Source organism: Notechis scutatus, chromosome 1 (assembly GCF_049901735.1).
Source record: "Notechis scutatus isolate UNSWTSFEM ecotype Mainland chromosome 1, rNotScu1.2, whole genome shotgun sequence".
Classification (NCBI taxonomy): Eukaryota; Metazoa; Chordata; class Lepidosauria; order Squamata; family Elapidae; genus Notechis; species Notechis scutatus.
In genome coordinates this window covers 45,742,665-45,768,542 of record NC_142009.1, presented here as the reverse complement: position 1 = coordinate 45,768,542, position 25,878 = coordinate 45,742,665, and the positions used below count along the sequence as shown (strand labels likewise).

Sequence of the window (25,878 nt, the reverse complement as noted above, 5' to 3'; positions counted from 1 at the left end):
GATGCAATCTGAACATCTTTGCTGGATGGATTGCTATTACTGTCTTATGTGTACCCTGTATTAGAAGAATTGCACAGATTGACCGACCAATTATTAGAAACATGAATGAAGATAACTCTCCTTCTAGTTTTTTACTTGGCTGTGCACAGCACTAAAGGTCTGTAGCTTATGAATTGCACAACCACTGCTTTCTTATTCACACACACACTTCTCTAAAAAAAATTGGGGGGGACCCAAACATAACATTGCTGTTCAATTGTTAATCTGTAGACCTCTTTGAGCTCGATCATGCAAGAATAGGGTAGCTAAATCAATGAAACAAGAGGACAAAATAGACATGCAATCAAGGAATCTATGAATTTCTCTTATGTAGATAATCTGATAGTCACCGTATTTCAAAAAAATTAAGTGTCAGTCATTGTGTGTCTTTTTGTCCCAGTCTATATCTATATCTAGCTAGTTATATCTTCATAGTACCTAGAAGAGCTGATTGAAGGAAATAGTGGAAAGATGTATATCTGATTCTGTGCAATCCCCCACCCCCCCCAAAAAAAACCTTATTTGCAATGCACATAAAAGGGGTGGAGCTTTGATCAAGATACCCTCCTGACTTTTGGGACAACACCTGCAAAACATCAAAAGATCGGGTTTACTTATATAATCCCCAAGCCTTCTCCTTTTTGGCTCTACCCATGCAACAGTTCCTTTAAGGAGCCTGCAGTTTGACCAAAAGCAGGATTTCTGAGCTCATCTGGGAGGGGGAGGAGGGGAGGGGGAGAAGAAAGATGTATTTAAGGCACACCCAAATAAGGTTGAATCAGCACCTGCATTCTTGGACAGCTGCCAAGGACCAGATTAAAGCCTACTGTAAGAATGCATGGTGTGTCATCTCAAGCAGGGCCAAGTGACTGAATTTCACTATGATTAAATTTTTCCAGAATTTAAAATTTCCCCTAATGTAAACTTTGCTCTAGGGGATTGTGGATAATTGAAAGAATAGCTTGCAAAACTTTTTTTTAAAAAAGGTTTATCTCCAAGAATCAGTTGGTAAAGAAAGGAACGGTTCCTGAGGTCCCCTTAGATTTGGAGACAGCCTTATACCCAAAGGCTAGAGAAAGGCAAGAGACTGAGCTGAAATCCTCAGGATGAGAAGTATCCTGTTTGTTCTAAAGGCAAGCCTGGATCCTTGTCAGTTAGTTGTCATCCACCCCACCAGCCTTTTCTTTATTGACATTTTGACAATGATTCATTACTGAGAGCTTGAAAACTTGCACATCATTTTGTGGCCTTCAGTTCTTCTAATAAAGGCATTGCTTTAATGAGAATCATGGGTGTTTTCTTCTTGCCAAGATGGTTACTTTTGCTCTTTGGGAAAACATGTTTGGCGAAAGTTTGATATAATATGTTTGCGACCTGGAGAGCTATAGAAATCTAGCATTTGTGAAATAGCCAGACTTTCTATATGAGATTACTGAGAATGCCAAGATTAAAACCTGCTTATTGAAGCTCATTGGTGTAGAATGAATGGGAACTTCTTGTGTACGGCAAGCCCAAATTAAATTATGCACTTCCCAACAGCAGTACATCTATTATTTTCCTCTTTAGCTGGTTTCTCTTCAAAGAATCCATGGAAACAAAACAAAAAAAAAGCCTGAATACTTAAATACTTTTTCAACAGTTCAGTGGCTTTTTTTATTTCTCCATGCCTTTTTATTTGTTGTTACTTAGCAAAACCACTTCCAGATTCCAAGCTGAGAAGCCTTCAGTCAATGAGGATGGAGTTTGCTATTTATAAACATAAAAAAGGAGCTAGCTGGTTTCTTCCATCCTCTTAAAAACAGAAAACAACTGAGTGTGAGAGGAGTTAGGATTGGAACAGAAATCTGTCTTCCAGTCATTAACTCACCTTATTAATTCTTGGCATAAGTATGGTAAAAGTAAGATACAGTTAGATTTTTCCTCAATAAACATTTTTTGTCTAAATGAATGAGAGGACAATGTTTTTTTATCATGAAGAGACCAGACTCCATGGTATTTCATATGCTGCATAACAACCTGGGTTTACCCATAATCAAGCAAACATTTAATTGAAACAACTGATTATTTCCTAGCATATACTAAGAAGGAGATTTATATATTAAATCTTATACATTAAATACATTGTACATACATTAAAAATATGCATCACTGACTCCCTTATATGCTTGTTTATATTCTTCTGCGATGTAGTCACTGAGCTAATGTTTGGCTAATGAAGTTTCAATAATTGCACCCTAGTCTTACCTTGTTACACACATATTTGTGACTAGTTGTTCTATTCATTTGCTTACATAAACTTTTTTCTGGTGAGTCATTCCTATGAAAAAAGATGGGGATAGAGAGATAAAGAGAGAATAAAAGAATATATATTATGACGAAGGTCAAACAGAATGTAAGTGATTATACAATACAGTCAATTACTAAAGATACAAACAATTACAAACCACATTATTAGGGAGCCAAAACTAACATATGTTTTGGTTGTATTCATAAAGTGATAGTTTTCAGACTATTCGAAGTAATAGTCCTCCTCATTATGCATTGTTTAGATTTTCTCTAGCAACTTTTGGGTAGTATACTTTAAGAAAGATACAGGCAAATTGGAAAGAGTTCAAAAAAAACAACCCAACAGAGTTAGCAGAAATTCTGAAAACATTCTAGGTAAAAAGATCTAAGGTTCTCTCAAGTTGATAGGGCAATGTGATGTACTTGAAGGACTATCACACTGAAGAAAGAAAGCCTTCTTCTCACATGCCCTGGTCCTTTGGACAGAAAGAAAAGTTTTAGATAAACTTGAACATTACTATAATTGTAATAGCAGTTCAAAGTGAGCTGTTGCCTACTGAGATGGTGAACCCTCACTCATGGGTAGTCAAAGAATGGCCAGGCTGCCATCTGTTTGGACCCTCAATCTTTACATTTCTTACATAATAATAGAAATGTATTACATTTACAGTATATGCTGCAGATTCCTAGAGACTCAAGGATGGAGCTAGAAAGACAGCCTTCATGACTCCTCCAACTTTCTATTACTGATGCTAATTGTGATCCTAAGATCAAATTTAGAACAGGTTTAATAAACACTGTGGGGTTCACTTTACCATTGGTTAGCTTACAAATTTATAATTTATTATAATTCATCATAAACAATCCACACCTTGCATAGGGCCCTTAGAGTATTGCTGAAGGAAATGTCCATTATTAAATTAACTTTTTTTCTATATTAGGCAAACTATGCTTATTCAGCTATGACTGCCACACCAAAGCCAATCTGTACAAGTGACTGTAGGTTATTTAGCATAATTATTACTGATGGATATCTCTGTTTTGCTATGCCTTTAATCGTTTTATATATAGTTCAAAGGTTATTAAATTTGCCTTTTATCACTCCTGTTCAGTAGTACAATTTCTCTTTTCTGTTTATTTTAGAAGACTATTTTTTTTAAAAAAGATCATGATTATGAATGGGCAGGCTTTGCAGGAGTTATCATCTGGTTCTGCATTCTAATTTCCATGCAATAAGATCCCAGAATCAATTCTTGTCAGCACAATGGGAATTGACTGAATCAGTCAACATCTGAAGGGGATATAGGAGAGAACCATGAATACAATCATTAATGACTTTGTGGGAGAAATGGAAAATTAAGAATATATTACATAATCCATAACATATTTAAGCAAAGGATAGCTGTTGTCTTCAAGAGAGGTGCATCGCATATCAAAGCACATATCAAAGAGTTGATACAGTCATGACAATCTTTAAATTGGATTTAGACTTAAATGAAATTACACTTAATTAAAAACAATTAGTGTGATTATGTCATGTTGTTTACCTTTATTCTTTTTGCCTTCTATTGCATTAAACATTGAAATTCTGAAACAGTAGCTCAGGAATTTGGGGACTTTACATTTTTAGATTCTATGATGCTGAACTTCAAATTCTATCAACATAGAGACTGAGCAAATCAACATTATCTTTGAATGGAATTAGAAATCCAAAAGAGTTCAATCAACAAGAAGTTTATTTTTCAGGCATTTTCTTCATACAGTGTCAAATATGCTCCAGAAATGTTTACAAAGAAGCAGGAACAAGGGATTTTGATAACCAGCATAAGCCTGGGTAGTTGAAATCTCAACTCTTGTGGACAATTGAAACATTAAGATAGAATCCCACACTCCATGCCTATTCATATTTGTGCAGAAATCTTTTCATCCTGCCAGTTTATGTATTTTTATAAATTTACCAATCAAAACATTTCTTGATAGGTATACCTTGAGAGCAATAAAAAATTAACCCACTCATCACCACCCTCCCCAGGGCACAAATGATTATTTAGCTCTTGCTTTTAAGTAATGTATTTTCTGCAATAAGACCCCCATACACACAATGTCAGGATCATGGAATGCTAGTAGTATTATGTCTCAAGCTGGCATACAGCAATACTGCACACAGTTAGAGGAATCAAGCCATTCAGATATTACTGTTCATAGCAAAAACTCCATAGGCATTAGTAGAAATTCAAAGCAACTTATTTCTCATCAAGAATTTCAGAACAGAAAACAGAATATAGTCCAGATAGAAATCATTCCAGGTGGACTTAGGCTTTGAAATCATTTTGACTTTATTTTTAGCTGATTTTCAGAATAAGTTTAGATGTAATTCAACATGAAGGATGAATTGGAAACTTAATCTATTAAAGATCATGGTTCTTTGTGCTCAAAAGGGAAAACAGAAGGAACTACTATAATTTGTACATATAGGATGAGAAATTAGAGCAAGCAGGATTTTTGGCACCCAGTAAACTGTTTACTAAAAAGGGGGAAATGAATAAAGAATGTATAGAGAAATTTTAAAATGTTAAAGGGTTGGCAGAAAGGTAGTGAACAGTATGCCTTATGTCACAAGGAATGAATATTTGTCAAAAGAAGTGAATATGTGTATTTAAGGGCTTCTGCCATTGTTAATTTACAAAACTAAGCCTTAGGACTGCCAGGAGGTCCTTAAAAGTTGAATGAACTGAGAATGGGCTACTCAGGTGGTATACTCAAGTGTAATAGAACAAGAAGGATCAAGAATGAGGAATAAATTTAGCTGAGTGATCAGTAAGAAAGAAATACTTTGAGTTGGTTGGTCACACAAAGAGAATGAATGAGGATCAAATCACCAAACAAATGTATGAAGAAAGAATGTTTGGGTCTAAAAAAAAGAGATAACTGAAAATGTCATAGTTGGACAAAGTTGATGAGAGCTTTAAAAAGAGAAAAATGACAAGTCTAGAGAACAAAAGGTAATCTACAAAGTGGCTTGCAAGGTTGTAGAAAAGCATGGAGAAATGTAATGAATAGTTTATAAACTAGATTCACTTTGATGTCCTTTTTTCTCTTCTCTTTGATTTTAATTATTTTTGCTCTCTTCAAAGAATGGCGAAAGAGGGAAGTGGGAAAACATATATCTCTTAAAACACTTGTTTACTAAGATTGAAAGAATCCTCAGATTTGGGTACAATTAACAAAACAGAAAGACTTGTCTATGGAAATTCTCAGTCAGCCAGGTCAGGGGTCCCCAACCACTGGGCCCCGGACCGGTACCGGTCTGTGGATCATTTTGTACCGGGCTGCCTATTTTGCTTGGCGCTTGAGAAAGTGCTTCCGGGTGAGCTTGTCGGTCATCGGTTGGAAAGCGGCGTTTGGGTGCTGAAGGAATCCTCGCACCTTAGTTTCGTCGAAGGGGGGGGGGCAGCTTGAATGAAGAGCCATCCCGATGGTGGTGGAGTCTCACGTTACTCAGGAGGAGATTAAGAAAGAGCCCGAAAAGCCCATCGACCGTGAGAAGGTACAAAGGAGGAGTTGAAGGTGGCGGGGAGAAGCGGGGGACGGCTGGCTGGCCGGTCGCTCGGCTCGCCTTGCCTTGGTCATGCGTGCTGATGCCGGTACCGGTCCGTGGATCATTTTGTACATTTTGTACCGGTCCGTGGTACAAAAAAGGTTGGGGGCCACTGATCCAGGTCATAGTTATCCCAAAGGTGCTTTTTCAAGAAGCAACTGGAGTTTCTTGTTTATATGTTTGGTGAATGCTTCCAATTTCTGTATTTTGCTCTTGACCCAAGTATCATCCACATACCTATACCAGTGAGTGGGTGGAATTCCTGTGAAAGAGCTTAGGGCTTTGGTTTCTACTTCTTCCATATAGAGATTGGCCACAATGGTGGGACACAAGTGAGCCCATGGCACAACTGTATTTTTGTCTGTAGAAACCTTCATTGTATTTAAAATAGGTAGTGATCAGGCAGATATGTGGCGCATATGTGGTCTGGGCTGAGATTGATTCTGTCACCTAAGGTGCTGTCTTGTAGTACTCATTTCTTCTCTACTGACAGCTTCAGTTGCCTCTTGAAAAAGCACCTTTGGGACAACAGAAAGACAGTTTCCCAATTTTATTAATAGAAAATGGATACTTGATTGCAATAAGATATAGTTTTATGAGTAATTTCATGGATAACTGTTTACATTCTGGGTGTTTCTTTCAGTTCAGCAGCATTCATAAGGTGGGTCATAAAATGGAAGACAGTGGTTGCAACCTGTGACTTGGTTCCTTTCTATGCGCATATGACATTGTTTGAGGTCCCTTCTGTGGATGCCCCATTTCAGTTTGCATTATTTAAAAAAGGAGTTCTTCCATCACAGGCTCCTACTTTGCTTATACCACTGCCAGTGGCACAGAGGTGCAGGGGAATGTGGGTGTAAATGAAGTAGAATTACCAACAGTTTGAAGGAGACTTTATTTTTCCACTCAGTGAAATGGAGTGGAATCAGTTTTGATTTTGTTGCTATGTTTGGTTTTAATCTTATAGCTGTGTGCAAGTTTGTACCTGTTTAGAGTCAAACAGGGTTAGAGTGCATTTAAGTCTAGTAAAATAATAAAATACTATAACAGCAATTCAATGGTCATATGCTCCAGTACTGTGGCTGCAGTTCTATGATACTGAAGTATCGTCTTCCTATAGAGAAGGGGTCCCCAAACTTGGCAACTTTAAGACTTGTGGACTTCAACTCCCAGAATTCTCCAGCCAGCTGGCTGGAGAATTCTGGGAGTTGAAGTCCACAAGTCTTAAAGTTGCCAAGTTTGGAGACCTCTGCTATAGAGTTTAGTCTTTATATAACCTTCACTTAGTCTTCATTTAGCACAGTGGTTCCCAAAGTGGGCCGTACCGCATCCTACCCTGGGGCAGTGGGATGCCTTAGGGGGGCACTAAGAGGCAAGGGGGCCAGCAGGGGGTACTAAGAGGCAGCAGGGGGCACTGGAACTCTGTCCGGCAGCTTCCGGGGGAGAAACAGGTGGCACGCAGATGGCTACCTCTCCCCACCACCCTTGTTGTCCAGTGAAACAGCTCTTCTCACAGCAGAATCTACCCATGAAATCAACGTGTGTGTGTGTGTGTGTGTGTGTGTGTGTGTGTGTGTGTGTGTGTGTGTTTGTGTGTGTGTGTCAAAGGAAGAATGTGTGTCGATGGGGAGGAAATGTTTTTCTCAGAGTTTTGAGCTGGGAGGGGCCAGAACAAGCTGAAGCACCAATGGGAATTCTCCCTGCTGCAGTGTCATCAGTCTCCGGGAAGAGTCTCCCTTGACTTCACCCGATGGAGGAGAGAGTTCTGAGCAGAGAGAGAAGCAAAGAAAGTGGCAGGGGGGATCTTTTCAGTCTTGGGGGACTGCATTCTAGGGGGGTCTTTCATGCCAAGCTCCGGAGGGGAAGGCGGACTTCCTTTTGCGCACCCCCCCTCCATGATTCTCATCTAATCTCCCTTTCTCTGTGCGCCTGGAGGGGTGGACTAGATGACCTTTGAGTTACCACAGTGCCCAGAGGGCATCCAGATTGGAGCTGCCGAGACTTCAGATGGGCAAAATGGAGCCAGAGCTCAAGGGGTCCTTCTGGAAGGAGGGAGCCCCCAGCAGCTGCGCCAGAGGACAAGGGGGGAGGCACAGCCCCACAGCCAGCCAGGACTTGGGGGTCCCACACTCACCCCAATCCGAAGGGAAGCCAGGAAAACCCTCGGCTGACAGTCCATTAGGGAAGAGGCAGAGAGGATCTGCAGGGATCCCTCCTAATCCAGCCAGATCCTCTCCCCACCCCACTTCCCTTCACGAGGGGGATTTCCATAGGGATCTCTCAGCTTTACAAGAGAAAATGGTGTTTTCCGTCCTTGAAACCCACGTCTCTCTTGCTCAAAGAGCCCCTTCCAATCCCCCACTCAGCCCCCAATGAGAAGGCATCTCTCCCTTTCTTTCTGTGGGTCAGGATCCCACTTTTCCTTACAAAACAGCCCCTGATGGAGATCCCGGAACAAAGTTTGGCCATTTCTCCTCCATTTTCTGCTCCTTTCCTTGGACAATTTCAACATCTTCCCATCATTTCAAAGCGCAACAAAAATATACAAAGTAACATTTTGGGGGGAAATTGCCAATATAAAAATGCGGACATAGAAGTGGAGTTGTGATGAACTTTTTTTCCCTCAGAAATTTGCGTATCTCGGTTGTGGAATAGGAAGCACTGCTAAAACAAGGGTCCTTTTTCGAATAGTTTTTCTTCATTATTTCTTTATTATTATTTTATCATGGTGTAAAATAGAAAAAAATAAAGCAAGTGAGGAAATGAGAAAGGGAAGGAAAGGGGAGGAGAAGTGTGAGAGAAAGGAGGCGCCGGCCCCGCAGGCACGTTGGGAAAGTAGAGCAAAGCCCGACTGGCTTTGGTCTACTTTTCAAACGCACCGCCACTGCTGCGTTCTAGGTGCCAATTCCGCAGGTCCACCCCATTGAACCCACTGCACCAGAGGGACCTGCCCAAGCAAGTCCAAGCAGAGCGGTGCACCAAGTCAATGGGGTGAGCCTGAGAGAGAGAGAGAGAGAGAGAGAGAGAGAGAGAGAGAGAGAGAGAGAGAGAGAGAGAGAGAGAGAGAGAGAGGACAGACAAAGAAAGAGGGGGGAGGGAGGGAGGGAAAGAGAGGGGGAGGGAGGGAGGAGAGAGAGAGAGAGAGAGAGAGAGAGAGAGAGAGCTGATACATCAGATTGAAATGAGGCCTAGTTTAGACCTGAGGCCCTTTCCACATTGAAACATCTTTGCCAGCATCTTTGCCAGTACATTGAAACATCTTTGGGTTCTATTAAAGATTTTGTGGATGAAACATGGTCAAGACTATGAGGAACCTCTCACATTTTGTTGAGGCTTTAATCAGGATCCATTGGACCAGACGTCCACCCTAAAAAATTACTTTTCCCCAATGTATTACAGTGCCAATTCTGAAGAATGCAAAACCAAAATGTATTGGTAAATTACAAAGAGAACACACACACACACACACACACACACACACACTACCTTCTAACCCTACTGGAGCAGGTGATTGGAGTACAATAGATATCTCATTATATTTCTCTTCCCTCCCTCCTTTATTTTTTTTCTTTCGGTCCCTTCCTTCCATTCTCCCCTCTTTCTTTGTCCATTTTTCTTTCCCTTTTCTATTTCTTTTCTTCTTTTTCTCTTTCTCTCTCTCTTTCTTTTCTCTCTCTCTTTCCCTCTCTCAGGCTCACCCCATTGACTTGGTGCACTGCTCCACTCGGGCTTGCTTGGGCAGGTCCCTCTGGTGCAACGGGTTCAATGGGGTGGACCTGCAGGGCCGGCACCTAGAACACGGCAGTGGCGGCATGTTTGAAAAGTAGAGTAAAGCCAGAGGTCACTAATTTTTGTTGCAAAGAATCACAAAAGCTTCTGGGCTCTGCACAAGAAGGGACACACATGTCAATGCAATTCAGCAACATAAAATAAAAAAATACAAATAAAACAAATCAACAAGAATCGGCAAAGCATCTCTGATTAGATTCTATTCACTACTGGAATCTAATCAGAGATGCTTTGCCGATTCTTGTCCAATGACCTGCTCCAGCAGGGTTAGAAGGGAGTGTGTGTGTATGTGTGTGCATGGCAGTCAAAACTCCAAAAACAGGTCAAGTAGCTCTGGGGAGGCCAGTCATAAATTAGAACACTTGCTAAACAACTGGCCACTAAGTGAGGACCACTTGTATTTGGTTTGCCAGTTACCTGGCCATGCCCACCCAGTCACATGCCCACCAAACCTCACCTACCCAGTCATGTGACCACCAAGCCATGCCCAGCCAGCAAGCCATGCCAGCCAGTCATGTGACCAGCAAGCCACGGCTACCCAGTCACATGACCAGCAAGCCATGTCTACTCTGTCACGTGACCAGCAAGCCACACCCTCAAATTAGGCCATGCCCACAGAAATTTGAATCCAACCCCTGGGTGGGTGGCACCGAGGATGAATTTGTACCACCAAGGGGGCGGTGGACTGCAAAAGTTTGGAAACCACTGATTTAGGATATAGTCTTCATATAAAGGCTAGCATCTTTGTTTCTCTAATAAATAAAGAATAAAGGGACAGGACCTCTGTGGTTTTTGTTTTTTAACATGTATATCATTGACTTGTGGGGGCTGGTACGTGGGGCTCTAAACCAGTGCTCAGGTGTCTGGTCACAAAGGCACCATTGTTCATTAGCAAATGAAAAAAATCAATACCAGCCTTTTTTTCTAAAAAGAATCTGATCAGGAGAAAAAGTCTTACCCATCAGAATTGAAGCATCAGCAGGTCATTAATGCCATTAAAAAGGAAAGACACATTCTCTTCCAATGCCTTGTAATTTTTTTTCCAGGTTTACAAATCACTGAAAATTAGCAATAATCAGGAACCAGCCTTCAGATGAAATTGTATAACATGCAGACATACCAAATAATTTCAATTTAGAAAGACAAATACAAATATAATTTACTTTTTTCCCTTAAGTAAATTGTGGCAGGAAATTTCCCAGAAAATTGTTAAACATATTCTTGCCAGGACAGGAAAAGGTACTCAGTACTAATTTAAAAAATGAAGATCAGCAGCATAAAAATATAATAGAATGAATGAGTAAGTGAGTGAATGAATGAATGAATGAATGAGTGAGTGAATAAATTCAATGGTCCAGTAAATTGAAAAACTTTGCCTAAAAGATGTCCCTTCCTCCAATGGTATAGGGATTAATAATCTGTGGTGAAAAAAAATCAAATATCCCCAAATGGCCATTTTCTGCTCCTCAAACCTCTATCAGACTCACTTCAGTACAATACAAAATATCATCTTAATAAACAATAATCTCCTTGAGATATTAAAGGCCCACTTTGACATTGAGTTTAGACAACAGACCAACTTTGTAGCAAAATCCACAGTGTAATTCCATAGACATTTGGGATCATTAGGTATTTCTTGGATAGATGGTTCTTTAGGAATTCTCTCCTCCATGTGGTATTTCCGAATGCAGCTTTTCATTATTACAAAAGAGAAACCTGTTTGGCAGGGAATGCACAGTATGACCTGGAAATCCTGTCACTTATGTAGGGGAGGTTTTTGTTAATGGCTTCTTGTGTGGAAGGCTCTGTAGAACATCTCAGAATAGTTATCCATCATTTGTGGTAATGTTTTTCAATGTTTGTATCTCTAAGATATGTGGATTTCAACTCCCAGAATTCCCCAGCCAGCATGAAACATTGATTTATGGCATTAGAAGAGCAAACTGTAAAAGACTTGTGTAAACCTATATTTGTACCAAATGGAGAGGTCAGTCAGGTTCTCTGGCTGGGTTTACAGATGATGTGATGATACCACCATCAAATCAAAGGACTCAAATATTCAAATTAAACCATCATAAAAATACACAACCAAATCCAGAAATATTGGGAAAATATACAAGGAAATTCCCATCTACTACCCTTCTACTGGAAAATTACTGTGAGCAATATCTAGTTTAGTTTACATCCAGCACACTGGCAGTCAATTCCTCTGTCCAGCTCAGGGCAAATACACGACTGTTCAGTTTGGCTAACAAAACTAGAGCTTGATGTTCATTTATTAAAAATCAGCAAGCATCACTTTAGTTACCTAGTAAAACAAGACAAAAGGCAGCAAAAGCAAGGAGAGAGAGACCAACAATAGGCAAGAGATAAAAAGGGTGGAGAACTTAATAGCAACAATCTACATCTAGATATTTCTATATCTATCAAAGGGCACAAAATATTGCAGATAATTAGCATGGACAGTCAAAAAAGAAATGTACTTGATTATTCCAGCCTTAACACTTTTATATACATAACAGCAGAAAAATAAGGCTAGAAAGTAGGACACCAGGTGATCCCTCCTCTATTCTATTTGGTGGACAGGAATAATGTATCCAACACCATCATCAATCGAGTAAGATCACTAATTATCCTGGCTTCTTACCTGTTTTAAAAACCAATATTTTAAAGCTTTTCTAAAAGATAGCATTCAGGGTCAATTGAATCTTGGGAGAATAGTATTTGCAGCATACTTTAGAGTTCAATCCTAAGTAGTGGCAGATGTTTCTCCCTCAGGGAGCAAAGAGAAAATATCTGCTGTGAACTCTGTGTAGGCATCAGGAGGGGCACCTGGCCAGTAAACACTCACTCCATTCAGTCGCTCTGACACTTCCCCAAATTAAGGAATTACAGGGTCATAAAAAGAAAAAAAAACCTTATAACATTGTCTAGTTTGGGTTTAATGTAATAATGTAAACTTACCCATTTATGGCTTAGTGTTCTGGTATGTACCAGGCCATACTGGTTTGCTCAACAAACCACAGTTTTAAAAAAATGCTAGAATACATTGGGCATAAACAAGGCCCCTTAAGTACAGAAGACTGTCCTTGTAAACAGGGGTGTATAAATAAAGTCTAGAAAATACTAAAGAAAGCTTAACAAAACAGTGTTGTACAATAGACCTAGCCATTTTTGTATGAATAACTGCATAATCCCTGCAAATCAAGCAGTCAGACAGTGCCATCTAGCTCAGCGGCCCCCAAATTTTTGGGCACCAGGGATCAGTTCCATAGAGAGTTTTTTCTGAGGACCTGGGGGTGGGGGCGTGGTTTCACGGTACATCTGCTCATGAAAGATCTACCTGACTCTGCTTAATGGTTGTTCTTATTGTTTAGATTGATTATAGCCACAAGGTCTGTTTTCCTATCAGTATCTGGAAAAGAGTATTAATGGCCTGGACAAGTGGGTGAAAAATGGAATATCTGTGTTGCACACAAATCCATACACCATCTTAGTCTTCCCACTGCACTTCTAAAGAGAGGTATGAGAGAACTGAGTGGGATGATGACGGATGAAGTTTCCGCTTGTAAATCTACGGTCTTATCTTCATCTTTGCCTCCTGGGAGTCAATTCACAGGTGGTTTGGCAAGAAAAGGCAGCTGCTCAGGTTGTAACATCCATACAGGTAAGGTGTTGCCTCAAGGATGGAAAAGTTTCTCTCTTAGAGAAGGTTTTTGAAACTTTATATCTAATCTCTGGGACCAGATAAAGTGTAATATTATTCCATGATAGTATTCACAAGCAATACTTGAGCTGTCTTTTAAAAAAAACTTTCTTGCTACTTTCAAAGCCTATTGAAGAACTAGAATTAAAGTGTTGGAAGAGATTTAAAGGGAAACTTTCCTTGCCTTTTTTTGGAAAGTTACGGTCAGTGCAAAGTTTCTCACTCTGTTGAATGTTGCTGCTTTCACTTCTGAAAATTTCGTCAGTCAGACAAGACACAGCTTCTTTCAAGTTCTGAATCTAGGTCTACAAATTTGGGGCAACCCTAGTCAAAACAATGCCAGATTTAAGGTTTCTGCTCTGCTTTATAGACGCACCCTTTCTAGTCTGATTTCCAACATGTACATTTTGTGCCGCGGTTCTGCCGTGAGCCATCGAGGCACAAGTAGCAACTGAAATAATTAAAATAAACTGAAACAGTCCTAATTTGACTGAGGCCTAAGAACAAAAGAGGAGCTCAGGCATATCTGCAGGGTACAGACAAAAAGGTCAAAATGATAGTTGAGTTGGTGCAGTCAAAGCTCTACCTGTTTTCTATGTGTGTCACATCCGCACATAAAATCAGGCAGAACTTCAGTCATATTATTGTAGTTGGTGGTTATTATTTTTTAAAAACATGTATATACTCAGGGAAGAACTAGTCCTTGGGTTATGTTCCTTGGGAGAAGGAAAGAGGTAAATGTGATTTTTTTTTAAAGTAATGGATTAATATTTTATCCTCTTTGATTAAATGGTACCACAAAGTTAAAACAAAGGTAACTGAAAAGCACACCAATCTCATGGATATATCCTGAAGCATTGCACATTTGAGGCAGGCAGTACACATGCATTTGTCATTCATGCTATATTGAAATAGACGATATGTGAGTCCTGCAGATGATACTTGCAAAGAGAGGAACTCTAGGAGGGAAACAGAGAAAAATGTCAAAAGGAGTGAGGGCTGAGGAATTGGGAGATGGAATAAAGATAATCAGAGAGAAAATTGATGGCTCTGGGATCAATCAGATCTAAACATACTTCAAGCATTGTCAGGTTGGTACGAAGCATGGTTCATGAAACAGAATAGAAAACCACAGCAATTAATAGTATCAAATGATTAGCTAGGGAGGCTTTTAAACTGAAATCCTTCCAAGTTGTATGTGCGTATGTTATTGATATTAAATAAAAACACATTCATTACACACCCAGTGACACTGTATGCAAGCATGAAGTCATGCCTAACTTGTGACCAGCCAACCCAAATATAGACTGTACATAAAAGAAGAGGATCAAAAAGGGTTGTTGTATGTATTTTGTCTTGAATAGTTAAAATAGATCCTTGTCCTATTATAGTTCTTAATTAGCATAGCAAGACAAACATTCTATTAAACGGTTATTGTTTTTACATGAGTAGTCAGCTTTCCCCTCAAGAACTGGGAGACTGCTATTATGTCACTCCTAAACTCTTCATTAGAGTAGCTAAGTGTCTCAACCTTTCATTGTATAGTTTAGCTTTCAGCCCTTTATCATCTTTGTTGCTCTTCTCTGTATTCTTTCTAGAGTCTCAGCATTGTTTTGTATCATGTTGACCAATATTGGATGCAGTATTTCAAATGTGATCTCATCCATGCAGTAAAAAACAGCGCTATCTAGCACCTTCAGTCATTTTTCTCATTGTATTATGAATACCTGACCAAAACTGGGTGAAAACTATGGTTCTATCTAAACTATGACTCTATTCTTCCAATTACTGGGTTTCAATGAGCAGGAATGATAAAGCTAGGAGTTTTATGAGATCCTGCCCACAGGCAACCAGAGGGGAATAAATACATAAATAAATAAAAAAGGATTCTTCTTCACACTTCACACACTATGGTACTACCTACCCAGTCTGAAATTTCCCTACACCCTGTAAGGGAAATTGTGAAGGAGAATCCTTGTAAAGTCCATTGGTACATGCTAGCCTCTTTAGCCACACTTCCACTCCCTGTCAGCTGTTCCTCCTCTCCCTCAGAGTCAGTCTCCACCAGGGGCATGACACAACCTGCTGAATACCGCCTCTGACTAAAGTAATCTGCACTGGAAACGTCTGCCCCCCACCCTTGTGTATCAATTGTCTAGCTTGAGAGAAAGAGTTATCCATACATTCTAGGTGTCCCATGGCATTAAGCAAGACTTAGGTGAAGGCAATGGCACGTTCACTTCCAATAGCATTTATTTACATAGATTTCAGCATCAGACTGCCGGTTTTGTTCACCTTCTGATATAATTTATACATCCAAGCAGGTGACAGTTGCAAATTTTCACTTTGATGTCCAAACTTAAATATTTAAGTAAGGCCAGTATGGTCTGTGGACTGTTAGGAACTGGGTCACACAGCTGGAGCTGAACTGTGGGTAAGCAAGAGAAACTGAAACCATCACCCGTCCCCCTCAGTTCATGGAAAAACTGTCTTCCACGAACCCAAGTCCCTGACGCCAAAAAGATTGGGTTCTGCTGAAGTAAGGAACAAAGTGAGGCTTTAAAAAGTGCCATTCATAAGCACACACTGTATATGCATTCACTTTTGAAGGCATATTGTTAAAAATTTCCCCAGCTTATTGCCCAACAAAAACCTTTGCCCATTGAAAAAAAAAAACAGGCAACTGATCCTTAAGTATGGAGGGAAACAGTACAACAAGCCCTAAAATATATTATTTCTTCTGCTGCTGCTCTTTTTCTTCTGATGTCCTCCTTCTGTTTGGTTTTAACCTGTAGCAGAAGATATTTATGTAAAGCTGAAAGAAATAAGTGTCCAAAATTAGAGAAATATAAGGAGTAATGTCTGCTGAAAGCCAAGCCATATGGGAGGCTTAAGTTTCCAAATCAAAGCACATGGCATCTGAACCCAAACTTTGGAAAGGCTGGAGTTTACTAAACTGCACAAAGTGTACTGTACACTCTGAGAATATTACAAACGACTGCACTGTAAGGACGGCATCACAGCTGGATGTGTTTAATGTCTCCAATTCACACATGTCTGATATTCAGCCAAAGATTCTCACCAAGCCATCCATCCTTCACAGATCCCAAGTTGTCTACTGACAGATGATTCACATCGAAGTGCTTGGAAGCATAGTATAGTTGTGCAGACAAGACTACTGTAGTTGTCTAGTCAATAAGACATGCATGTGGATGGCATAATTTGGATTAACATGAACTCTGAATCTACCTTTCATTCTTTTTTCCTAGAAGTTTCTTTCTGTTTTGCTTTAGTTTAATTAAGGCCCGTTTATATTTTGAGATATCCCATATGAACATTACTTTGCCATAACACTGCTAAAGGTGTGGTAAGATTGCCAGTGGCATAACACTGATAACAAATAAAATTGCTCAATTTCACCTACTTTCATCCCCTAGAATTTGGTCTACCAGAATTAGCCCACAAAATTGGGACAACTGGACAGTACCTAGGAGATGGGGAAAATGCTGCATCTCTTCTACATCATATAGTCATCCAAACTTTTGCAGCCCACAATTCATTGCTGTCTTTTCTAATATAAGAGAATATGTTCAGGGTTGAATTGTGGAGTGAATGTTTTCTAATGAATGTGAGTGTTTTCCATTTTGACAAAGTTATAGCAACTCCGACACATAAACCAAAAGTATAGGTCCACATATCCACATCATTCAAAAGATTCAGTTAAAATTTTAAAAAAGCAATAAAAGACCAAAACATCCTCATCAGCAGCCAACACCCCAATATGCAGGGATTAACACCAGAGAAACAATTAAGAGAAAACAATAGTCTAATCAAGAAACTACCAAGGATAAAACCACACAACCATCAACAATGGCAGAGCAAGCTACTGTATATAAATAGGGAACAAACCCCACTTTCACTCACACTGATGATTTTACCTAATCAGGTAATTAATCACCCACAAACAAACAACCAAGCTCAGAAAGCACAAAGAACTCCAGACATGCCTTTTGCTGGATAAGTTTACCAACTAGGCTACAGTCATCATTCTTTTCTATTTCCCAAGAGTGCCTATGAAGTCCAAGAAAGCATCAAATAACTTTCTTGGAAATTAAGAAGAGATTACAGGTAGCCCAATCACAATTGAGACCAGCAACGCTGTTGCTACATGATATTGTCATTAAGTGAGACATCATGTGACTTCAACTTGTGATTTTTACTGCTGGCTTTTTCATTGATTCCATTGAAAGCTGGCTGTGAAATGTGCCAATGATGATCACATGATCACAGATTGTTGCAATAGTCATAAATGCCTGCAGTTCCCAAATCTTGATCATATGACTACGAGACACTGTGGTGGTTATAAGTGCTAGGAAGGTCATAAAGTTACTGTTAAGGTTCCGACTTACAAACCCAAACAAATCAGAACTCTTGAGACTGGGATCTTCCTCAAAGAACTTCTTTATTGGATACATAAACCGATTGACCTATGGGCTGTGGGTTACTTTTTCAGTGCTGTTATAACTTCAAAAGTTCACTAAATAACAAGGAAGTGCCTTATTTTGCCACAGGTCTTTTTCAGTTCTTTTAGCATCAAAATAGGGGTCAGGGGACTTGCTTTGCTTCAAAGGGAGGGAAATATTCTTAGCCACACCTGATTCCATGCAATGTGTGTGTTTGAAGTTCATCTTCTCATGTACATTTTTATTATTGCTAGCATACAAATAATAATTTCATGTTATCGCTGACAGGTTTCCAACCTCAAACTATACAAATCAAATCCTACAAATTTGCAAAGATCCCTGTAACCTATTAAGATTCATTTATTATAGCCTGCAGCTTTGTGAAGCTGATCTGACATAGAAACCATGTGTGTATTTTGAAAATTATTCTAACCTCCCACAAGGTCAGCAATTTCTGCTATTCTTAAAGATGCCCTTTTTTTTTCAGATTTGAAAAATTTGAAAAAAGGGGTACCAAAAGTCTTAACTCTTTGCTGCCATCTAATGGTAATCCAGAGTTTTTACATTCGAATGTGGTAGTCCTAGTACTATGAAAGAAACCCTGGCTGATTGCAAGACCCAATTTTTACCTATATGCAGGAAAAGATTAGTTCTGTTCTTTCATGCCACAAGACAACCAGCAAACCTGACCATTACTTAGAAAATGGATTTTGTTCTGTATATGTGTACACACACGCACAAAATAGATAAAAGTTAACACAAAGTAGTAGAAAGAGAGAAAAAAGATACAGAAAGAAATTAAAGAAAAAGCAAAAAGCAAAAGCAAGAAAAGAAAATAGAAAAAAAATAGAAAGAAGTGACTTCCGGTAGCTGCTAGTGAATGAAGGTTCTATTAAAGCCTACCACTGATACCTGCCTTCCCTATTTATTTATTTTTAATTTTGATTCCAGGTGGGATCAGCATTCTGATTTTCCAGAGCATATCCCGCTTAGCACCACATTATGGTCTTGTGGTAAGCTGCAATAGTAGCTCTTCAGAAGCTATTGAAAATCACTAATTCAACTGCTTTTCCTGTTGCCCATCTCCCTTATCAAACAGTAAATGAGCCAGAGAGGGCCACTGATCTAGGCAAAACTTCCTGAATGCCCTAAATCACATTGAGTGTGATCTAAATTACATTTGATGTTATTGGGTTGTAAAACCCAACTGGTTTCTTCCCAACTTGGGAGAGAGAGGGGGGGGAAGAGATTTACACACACACTCTTTTCAGGGAATGACAAATGATAAATTATGGACCAAGCTAATCAAAAACAAGGAAGTGTTCACCTACCTAATATCCTCTCCCTTTTCTGTTTCTGTATATCCCTGGACAGGTCTAAGGATCAACAAGAGGAAATTCATTGACATCTATATATACTGAAAGGTGTTATGGTTTGGCGACAGTCTAGGACAGAGGCATCTGGATCCCAATTTCTATTTGGTCATGGAGATGACTGGACAATCTTGGACCAGTCACAAGTTTTTTTTTCCAGAGGAGAAAATAATGATGTGATCTACATATAGCATATGCTCCATATGAAATTATATCTTTATTGTATCAAAGCCTGTGCTTTCTTAAACTTTCAGTAAATATAATTTTTGCAGTAAAATGCTATGAGAGGGAGATAAAATTTCCACTTATGCATTGTCATGAAAAAGGAAATGCTTCACCCAACAAAAGAAATGCAATAGATCAAGCAGGCACACAGATTGCCCTCCCAAACCTGTCTTAAACCAGGATTGTCAAACTCACATCGTCACGGTGGCATCTTAAATAATTTTTAATAAATTTTAGTATAGGTTTTGTTTTTATTAATCATTAAAACAGAACAGATACTGAAAATATAAATAAATACATAAATGGAAAAAAAATTGTTACACCACTGTTATTGTTACATGTTGACACTTATGTTTTTCCTTTGCTTTTTCCTATAAGAAATGGATAGAGATAAGACGTAGAAATTAGGTGAAGAATGGTCATTGCTATGTATGAATTATATACAAAGAGGGTTGATAATTATAAACATGTTGATATAATTAACAGAATTATAAATAAGCCAATACAAAGAAATTTGAACATTTTTTAAAAAATTGTTACACTACTGTTGTTATATATTGATACTTCTGTTTTTCCTTTGTTTTTTCCTCAATGATATATGCCCTGCCTGACAATAAAATACTTATTCATAAAAATAAAACAGTACTAAAAAAATAAATAAATACATAAATAAAAATTATTTTATGATTATTGTTACATGTTGATACTTCTGTTTGTTTCTCCTTTGCTTTTTCCTATTAGGAAATATCGGAAGTGCCCATTTTCAGCCTCAGGAGGGCCTCTGGAGCCCAGGGGAGGCTATTTTCACCCTTCTGGAGGCTCAAAGGAAGCCTTGGGAACCTTGGGAGGCTGAAAATGGGCCTGTTTCGGCACTTCTGGTATTTCCGGAAGGCCCGTTTTTGGCCTCCCAAGGCTGCAAAGGGTTTCCTCAAGCCTCTGGGAGGGTAAAAACAGCCTCCCCCGGGCTCCAGAGCCCCTCTGGAGGCTGAAAACAGGCACTTCCAGTATTTCTGGAAGGCCCGTTTTTCAGCCTCTCAAGGCTGCAGAGGCTTCCCTTGAGCCTCTGGGAAGGCGAAAATGGCCTCAAATGGGCCAAAAATCAGTTGGGAGGCGCACGCATGCGCAGTACAGGTAATTTTGGTTGGGACTTGCGTGCCCAGACAAATGGCTCTACTTGCCACCTGTGGCATGTCATAGGTTCGCTATCACAAATCTATAGGGATCTGTTTGTTTTTCCACTGTTGTGCAAACATAATTCTAGCCGCTGTTAACGTGTAAAATTACATATGTATTGTATTCCCTTTATTTATGTGGGTATCAACAAAAATATTTTTGGTTTTAAAATTTAAATCTATATGTGGCTTTACCATTTTTTCTAACCTTGACACTACATACTCTTGAATAGCTATTGAGTACAAGCAGAGCCCAATACTAAACCTAATTCATATATTCCAGTTTTTTAAAGTGAGGAATACATTTCAGAAAAAGAATTCAGTATTGCTCTGTGAATGTGCCCATGAATTTCATTCTTAATCTAACTTCTTAGATGATTTTGTACATCTTTTTTTGTACTATATCTTTTTTTTTTTGTACTATATATATCTGCATAAGGCAGTAAAAAACTTCAGTACACTTGTAAGATGCAAAGTCTAAAAAGATTAGGTGACCAAACATGGCTTCCCCTGGCTTCTCTCTCTGTGCTATAGAGAAAGTATTCCGTTAAGGGCTGTTGGTCCAGGTAAGTAGTCTTGGCTAGGAACGAATTTTGTGCCACTACTGGCACAAAATAACAAATTCCCTTGGTTTGTTAATTGTATTTCCATTTTAAGTGTTTCTTTTTCAATGAATGAATTGTAATTATGAAAATATCAGCCATTCTTTTATATACACAGTGCAGCATCTTTTTTATAGACTGTCATTTTCAAATCCACTTTCAGTTCCGTCTCAGTCTTGTCTGGTGAAACTTGTTCCTCTTCCATAACATCTTTTAAACACTAACTACCTACAGTGTCAGAGACTCTTAAACGTAACTGAATATTACTGATCTCTGCTCCTCGCCCGCTTTCTTCACTTGCCACTGCCTTCACCACTCAACTTACAACAACAATCGAGTCCAAATCACTACATTGTTGGGGTTTTTTTTGCAGTATATTACCAGGATGAAAAGCCAAATGAGTTTGGCTGCTTTCTTCAGTAAGAAAACAAAAGGAGATCCAAAAGACTCACAACCACAACTGTTGGAGTCTGGGCAAAGCAGTCTGGGCAAAGCAACAGCACATCATCTACACTGCAACCTGGGGAAAGCAACAGCACCTCATTAAGTACTGAAAGAACTGAGTCGGATATTGAAAGGAATCTTCCTGACTGCTAAACATTGCAGCAGTACAACAATTTTAGGGAGAAATATAATGGACTGGAAGTCTCCCAGAAAAAGTTAGGTTGCACATATTGCAGAAGATTTGAGGTTTTGACAAAAGAAAAAAGTGTTCATGCAGCAAAGGAATGGGAAAAGTTCCAAATCGAGCTATCAGGAAAAAATAAAGAAGTGCAGCAAGGTTCTCTTAGAAAAAAAAAAATTGAAGGAGCATTTCTCATCTAAAACTCACAACATTTGCACAGAGAAGTTGAAGCAACGTGAGCAGGATGTAATAAGCAAAGGACTGGATAAGAAGACTGACAAATGTTGCGTAGTACATGTAGAGTGTTTACTACAGTGTACAATCTGGCACAAATGTACAGACCATTTTCATATATACAAGATCTGATTGAATTGCAAATTAAAAATGGTTTAGGTTGCATTCACATAAAATTGCAGTTGCAACAGTAGATTTCACTGCAAAAGACATTAGGAAACATTTATTTAGCAAAATTATTGAAAAAACTCACAAAATCTGTTTGATCTTTGATGAAGCCTCAACGATATCTTCCAAACCAGTTCTTATACTGTACTTAAAAGTTGAGGAACCAGTTTTCTCACCAACAATTTTCCTTGAACTAGTAGAATTGGAAAAACAAAATGCAGAGACAATATGTTGTTCAGTTATGGAAAGCTTGAATAAAGTTGGGTTTAATAAGAACTATCTAGAGAAACATTTAATTGGATTTCGCTCTGATGGTACCAGTGTTATGCTTGGGAGAAAATCTGGGGTAAGCACTAGGATAGCCAAAGAGTTTCTAAACATTATAATATGGCACTGCTTAAATCATTGTCTGCAACTTGTTTCAGATGATTCTATTAGGGAAATAAAGCAAGTAAATCATTTTCAAATCTTTATTGATAAAATATATTCTATTTTCCATCAATCCAATAAGAACCCAATTGACCTCAAGAAAATTTCCGAACAACTTGAGATTGAAATTATAAAGATTGGTAGAGTTTTTAGATCAAGATGGGCTGCCTGTAGTTTAAGGTCAACCCTAGCTGGGTGGCATGTTTATCCAGTGTTACATCAGTTTTTTTGTTCAAATAAAAAATACTCTGGTATGACTGCCGACCTTGAAAACACCTTTTTTCTCACTGTTTTGGCCTTGATGATTGATGTCCTAACTGAAATATCTCTTGGGGTGCTGCCTTCGGAGCTTGTGGAGACTGGCAGCAGTGATGCAGAGGACCCTGAGGACCCTGTGCTCAGTGCGCATGCGCGCAGGGCTGCTCAAAGGAAAGAGCAGCTGCAGCAGCACAGGCAACTCGGGAGTAAGGCTTATCCTTAAGGGATAAAAGCCAGCCCTCAGAGGTGGGATTCTTTGCAGGAAGCAAAGAAGTTCTTGCACTTCAAGTCTTGTGGAAGTTCGGACTATCCTGGTTTGTGTTTGGAGACTTTTGGTTTTGATTATTTCCTTGCAATTTAATCTAGTGTTCTTGGAAGCCTTGCACAACCTTGGCATGGCTTGTTCTTATCTGGGACAATTGGTTTTTAATAGCGTTTTACTGTGAATAAATGGAATTCACAGAGAAACATTAAAAAGGTTTTGCTTTTATCTTCGTTTGGTGTTTGTTTGCTTTGAACAAGGCTTGGGTCAGAACACCTGCTGACTATCAATCTAATTGGCTTACTTCTGCAAGAATGGGGCCCTGTTCCTATAGTAAAAAAAATGGTTACGGGCACATCAAACAGCTGATGATACTCGTGTCAAACAAAAGAAAACTGTAACTGAGGATACCAATAAAAAAGCAATTTGGCAGTACTTTAAATAACAGTTTTATTGTTTTTTGTAAAGTTTTGTTATGTAATAGTTTTTGATTAATATTTTAAAACATTGTAACAAAATCTAGTTTTGCGTATCTTTTTTATTATTTAAGCATTAAAGACATGAAATAATAAACTACCTTTTGTTTCAGTATATCTTTTTTTTATACTTAAAAAAGTCATTAGGGCAAAGAAGTGATGTTGAGTTGGTCATGCCCAGCTGATCATGTGACCACCAAGCCATGCCCAGTCAGCAAGCCATGTCCACCCAGTCACATGACCACCAAACCACACCCACAAATTAGGCCACACCCACAGAATCAGTTGTTAAGAAATTTGAATCCCAACCCTGCCTATAATAGTAACTAAATACAATAAACTAATACATGCAAAAGCCTGGCAGTTCTCAAAAGCAGATCTATTTGAAATACTGCTCTTGGCATCTTTCAGACTTCTGCCAAGTTTCAGTGAGTTCAACATTTTAATGATCAAATAGTTAAATCAAATGTTAAAGACAAATGCCAGTAAACTTGGCTTCAGCAAATATCTGAATGCTTGCTAAGTATTTCCACTGAAACCTGAAGAGAGGATAACTGGGAGAACAACTGCCTTCCAGTCTGGTGGGAGTAGTAATGGTAGGGAGGGAATAATTAGGACCTCTTCTATCATTTCCAGAACTGCTATTCAAGGTCTCTCAGGTTGCAGACGGTGAAGAAGTCCCATTACCTCAGCAAAAGCACAAAAAAGGAGGGGGGGAAAGGATTCCAGTTATTCAGCTGTACTCTAATTAACCTTGCCTGTTTTTTCTGAAATATCAGCTTCACCCTGGGAGCTGTACTGCAGCATGACCTAATCTCTTTGCTGTTTGGTCTTTTCAGCCTGGCCTTTAGCACCAATTACTATCTTCGTTCCTTATTTGTATGAATAACAGACAGCCAAACTGATGGGAGATGTGCTGAGAATGATAAGACAGACCGAGTGAGGAGAAAAAAAAATAGATATTTTTTTCCCAAAATTATCGTCATACTTTTTCTTCCCTATGATACAATTGGACTGCTTCCTTTTTTCCCCTATCTCCTTGGCTGAAACCTTTTCTTTCACCTCTAAGTATTTATTGATTTTATTTATTTATTTTGTCAAGCCTGTTTTAGATAATTGGAAACATGATTATGACTACATGAAATGGGTACGAATAACAGGGGACATTAGGACAGGGATGGTAGGCATGTTGGTGCACTTATGCACGCCCCTTACAGACCTCTTAGGAAAGGGGTGAGGTCAACAGTAGACAGTCTAAGGTTAAAGTTTTGGGGGTTTAGGGGAAAGACCACAGAGTCAGGTAGTGCATTCCAGGCATTGACAACTCTGTTGCTGAAGTCGTTTTTTCTGCAATTGAGTTTGGAGCGGTTTACCTTAAGCTTGTGTCTATTGTGTGCTAGTGTGGTGGTTGAAGCTGAAGTAGTCATTGACAGGTAGGACATTGTAGCAGATAATTTTATGTACTACACTTAGGTCAGACCAAAGGCGGCATAGTTCTAAGTTGTCTAAGCCCAAAAAAATTTAATTATTTTTTAAAGTTAGGAAAATAAGTGCCACCTTTTCTAGTGTTTTAATATGAATGAGTTTCTCTTGCACTCTCTCTCCCACTATTGTCTCATATTACTTCTTTCCTCCTCCATCATTGAAGGCTAAAGATAGTAAGCAATAAGCCAGCACTGGATGTTTCCACTGTATTCAGCCCAATTTTTCCAGAGGCCAAACAAACTGTAGGCCAAGGTAACATGCTAAAAGATTATAGGTACATGAGATAGATAGATAGATAGATAGATAGATAGATAGATAGATAGATAGATAGATAGATAGATAGATAGATGGATGGATGGATGGATGGATGGATGGATGGATGGATGGATGGATGGATGGATGGAAGGAAGGATGGATGGATGGTTGGATGGATGGAGAGGTAGAGCTGTTATGGCTAGTTTAGGCACATTGAATGCTTAATGTTGATAGCCACCTTTCAGCCCCCTACTCAGGAGATCCACTGGAGGAAAGAGATAATTATGCCTATCATACCATCATACTGATAACATTAATTATATACTATGTATTATTGCATTATTCATGTCATTTGGATGTGATGTTATAGTGGTTTTTAGCAGATTCCTGATGTCTCTGTTCTTTTTTCTTAGGATCTTGAAGATTTTAGTTA

The 25,878-nt window shown here is 39.0% G+C and overlaps 1 long non-coding RNA gene across 1 annotated transcript in view; it reads right to left on the bottom strand.

Annotated features, from left to right (window-relative positions):
* Positions 1-2,313: 2,313 nt before the first annotated feature.
* The window catches only part of LOC148132770 (uncharacterized), a 35,252-nt gene continuing 11,687 nt past the window's right edge, over positions 2,314-25,878 (bottom strand). The window contains exons 2-3 of the long non-coding RNA XR_015746906.1: positions 22,366-22,473; positions 2,314-2,356 (exon numbers count right to left, since the gene is read on the bottom strand). This is a non-coding gene — a long non-coding RNA (uncharacterized LOC148132770). The remainder of the gene's footprint in view (positions 2,357-22,365; positions 22,474-25,878) is intronic.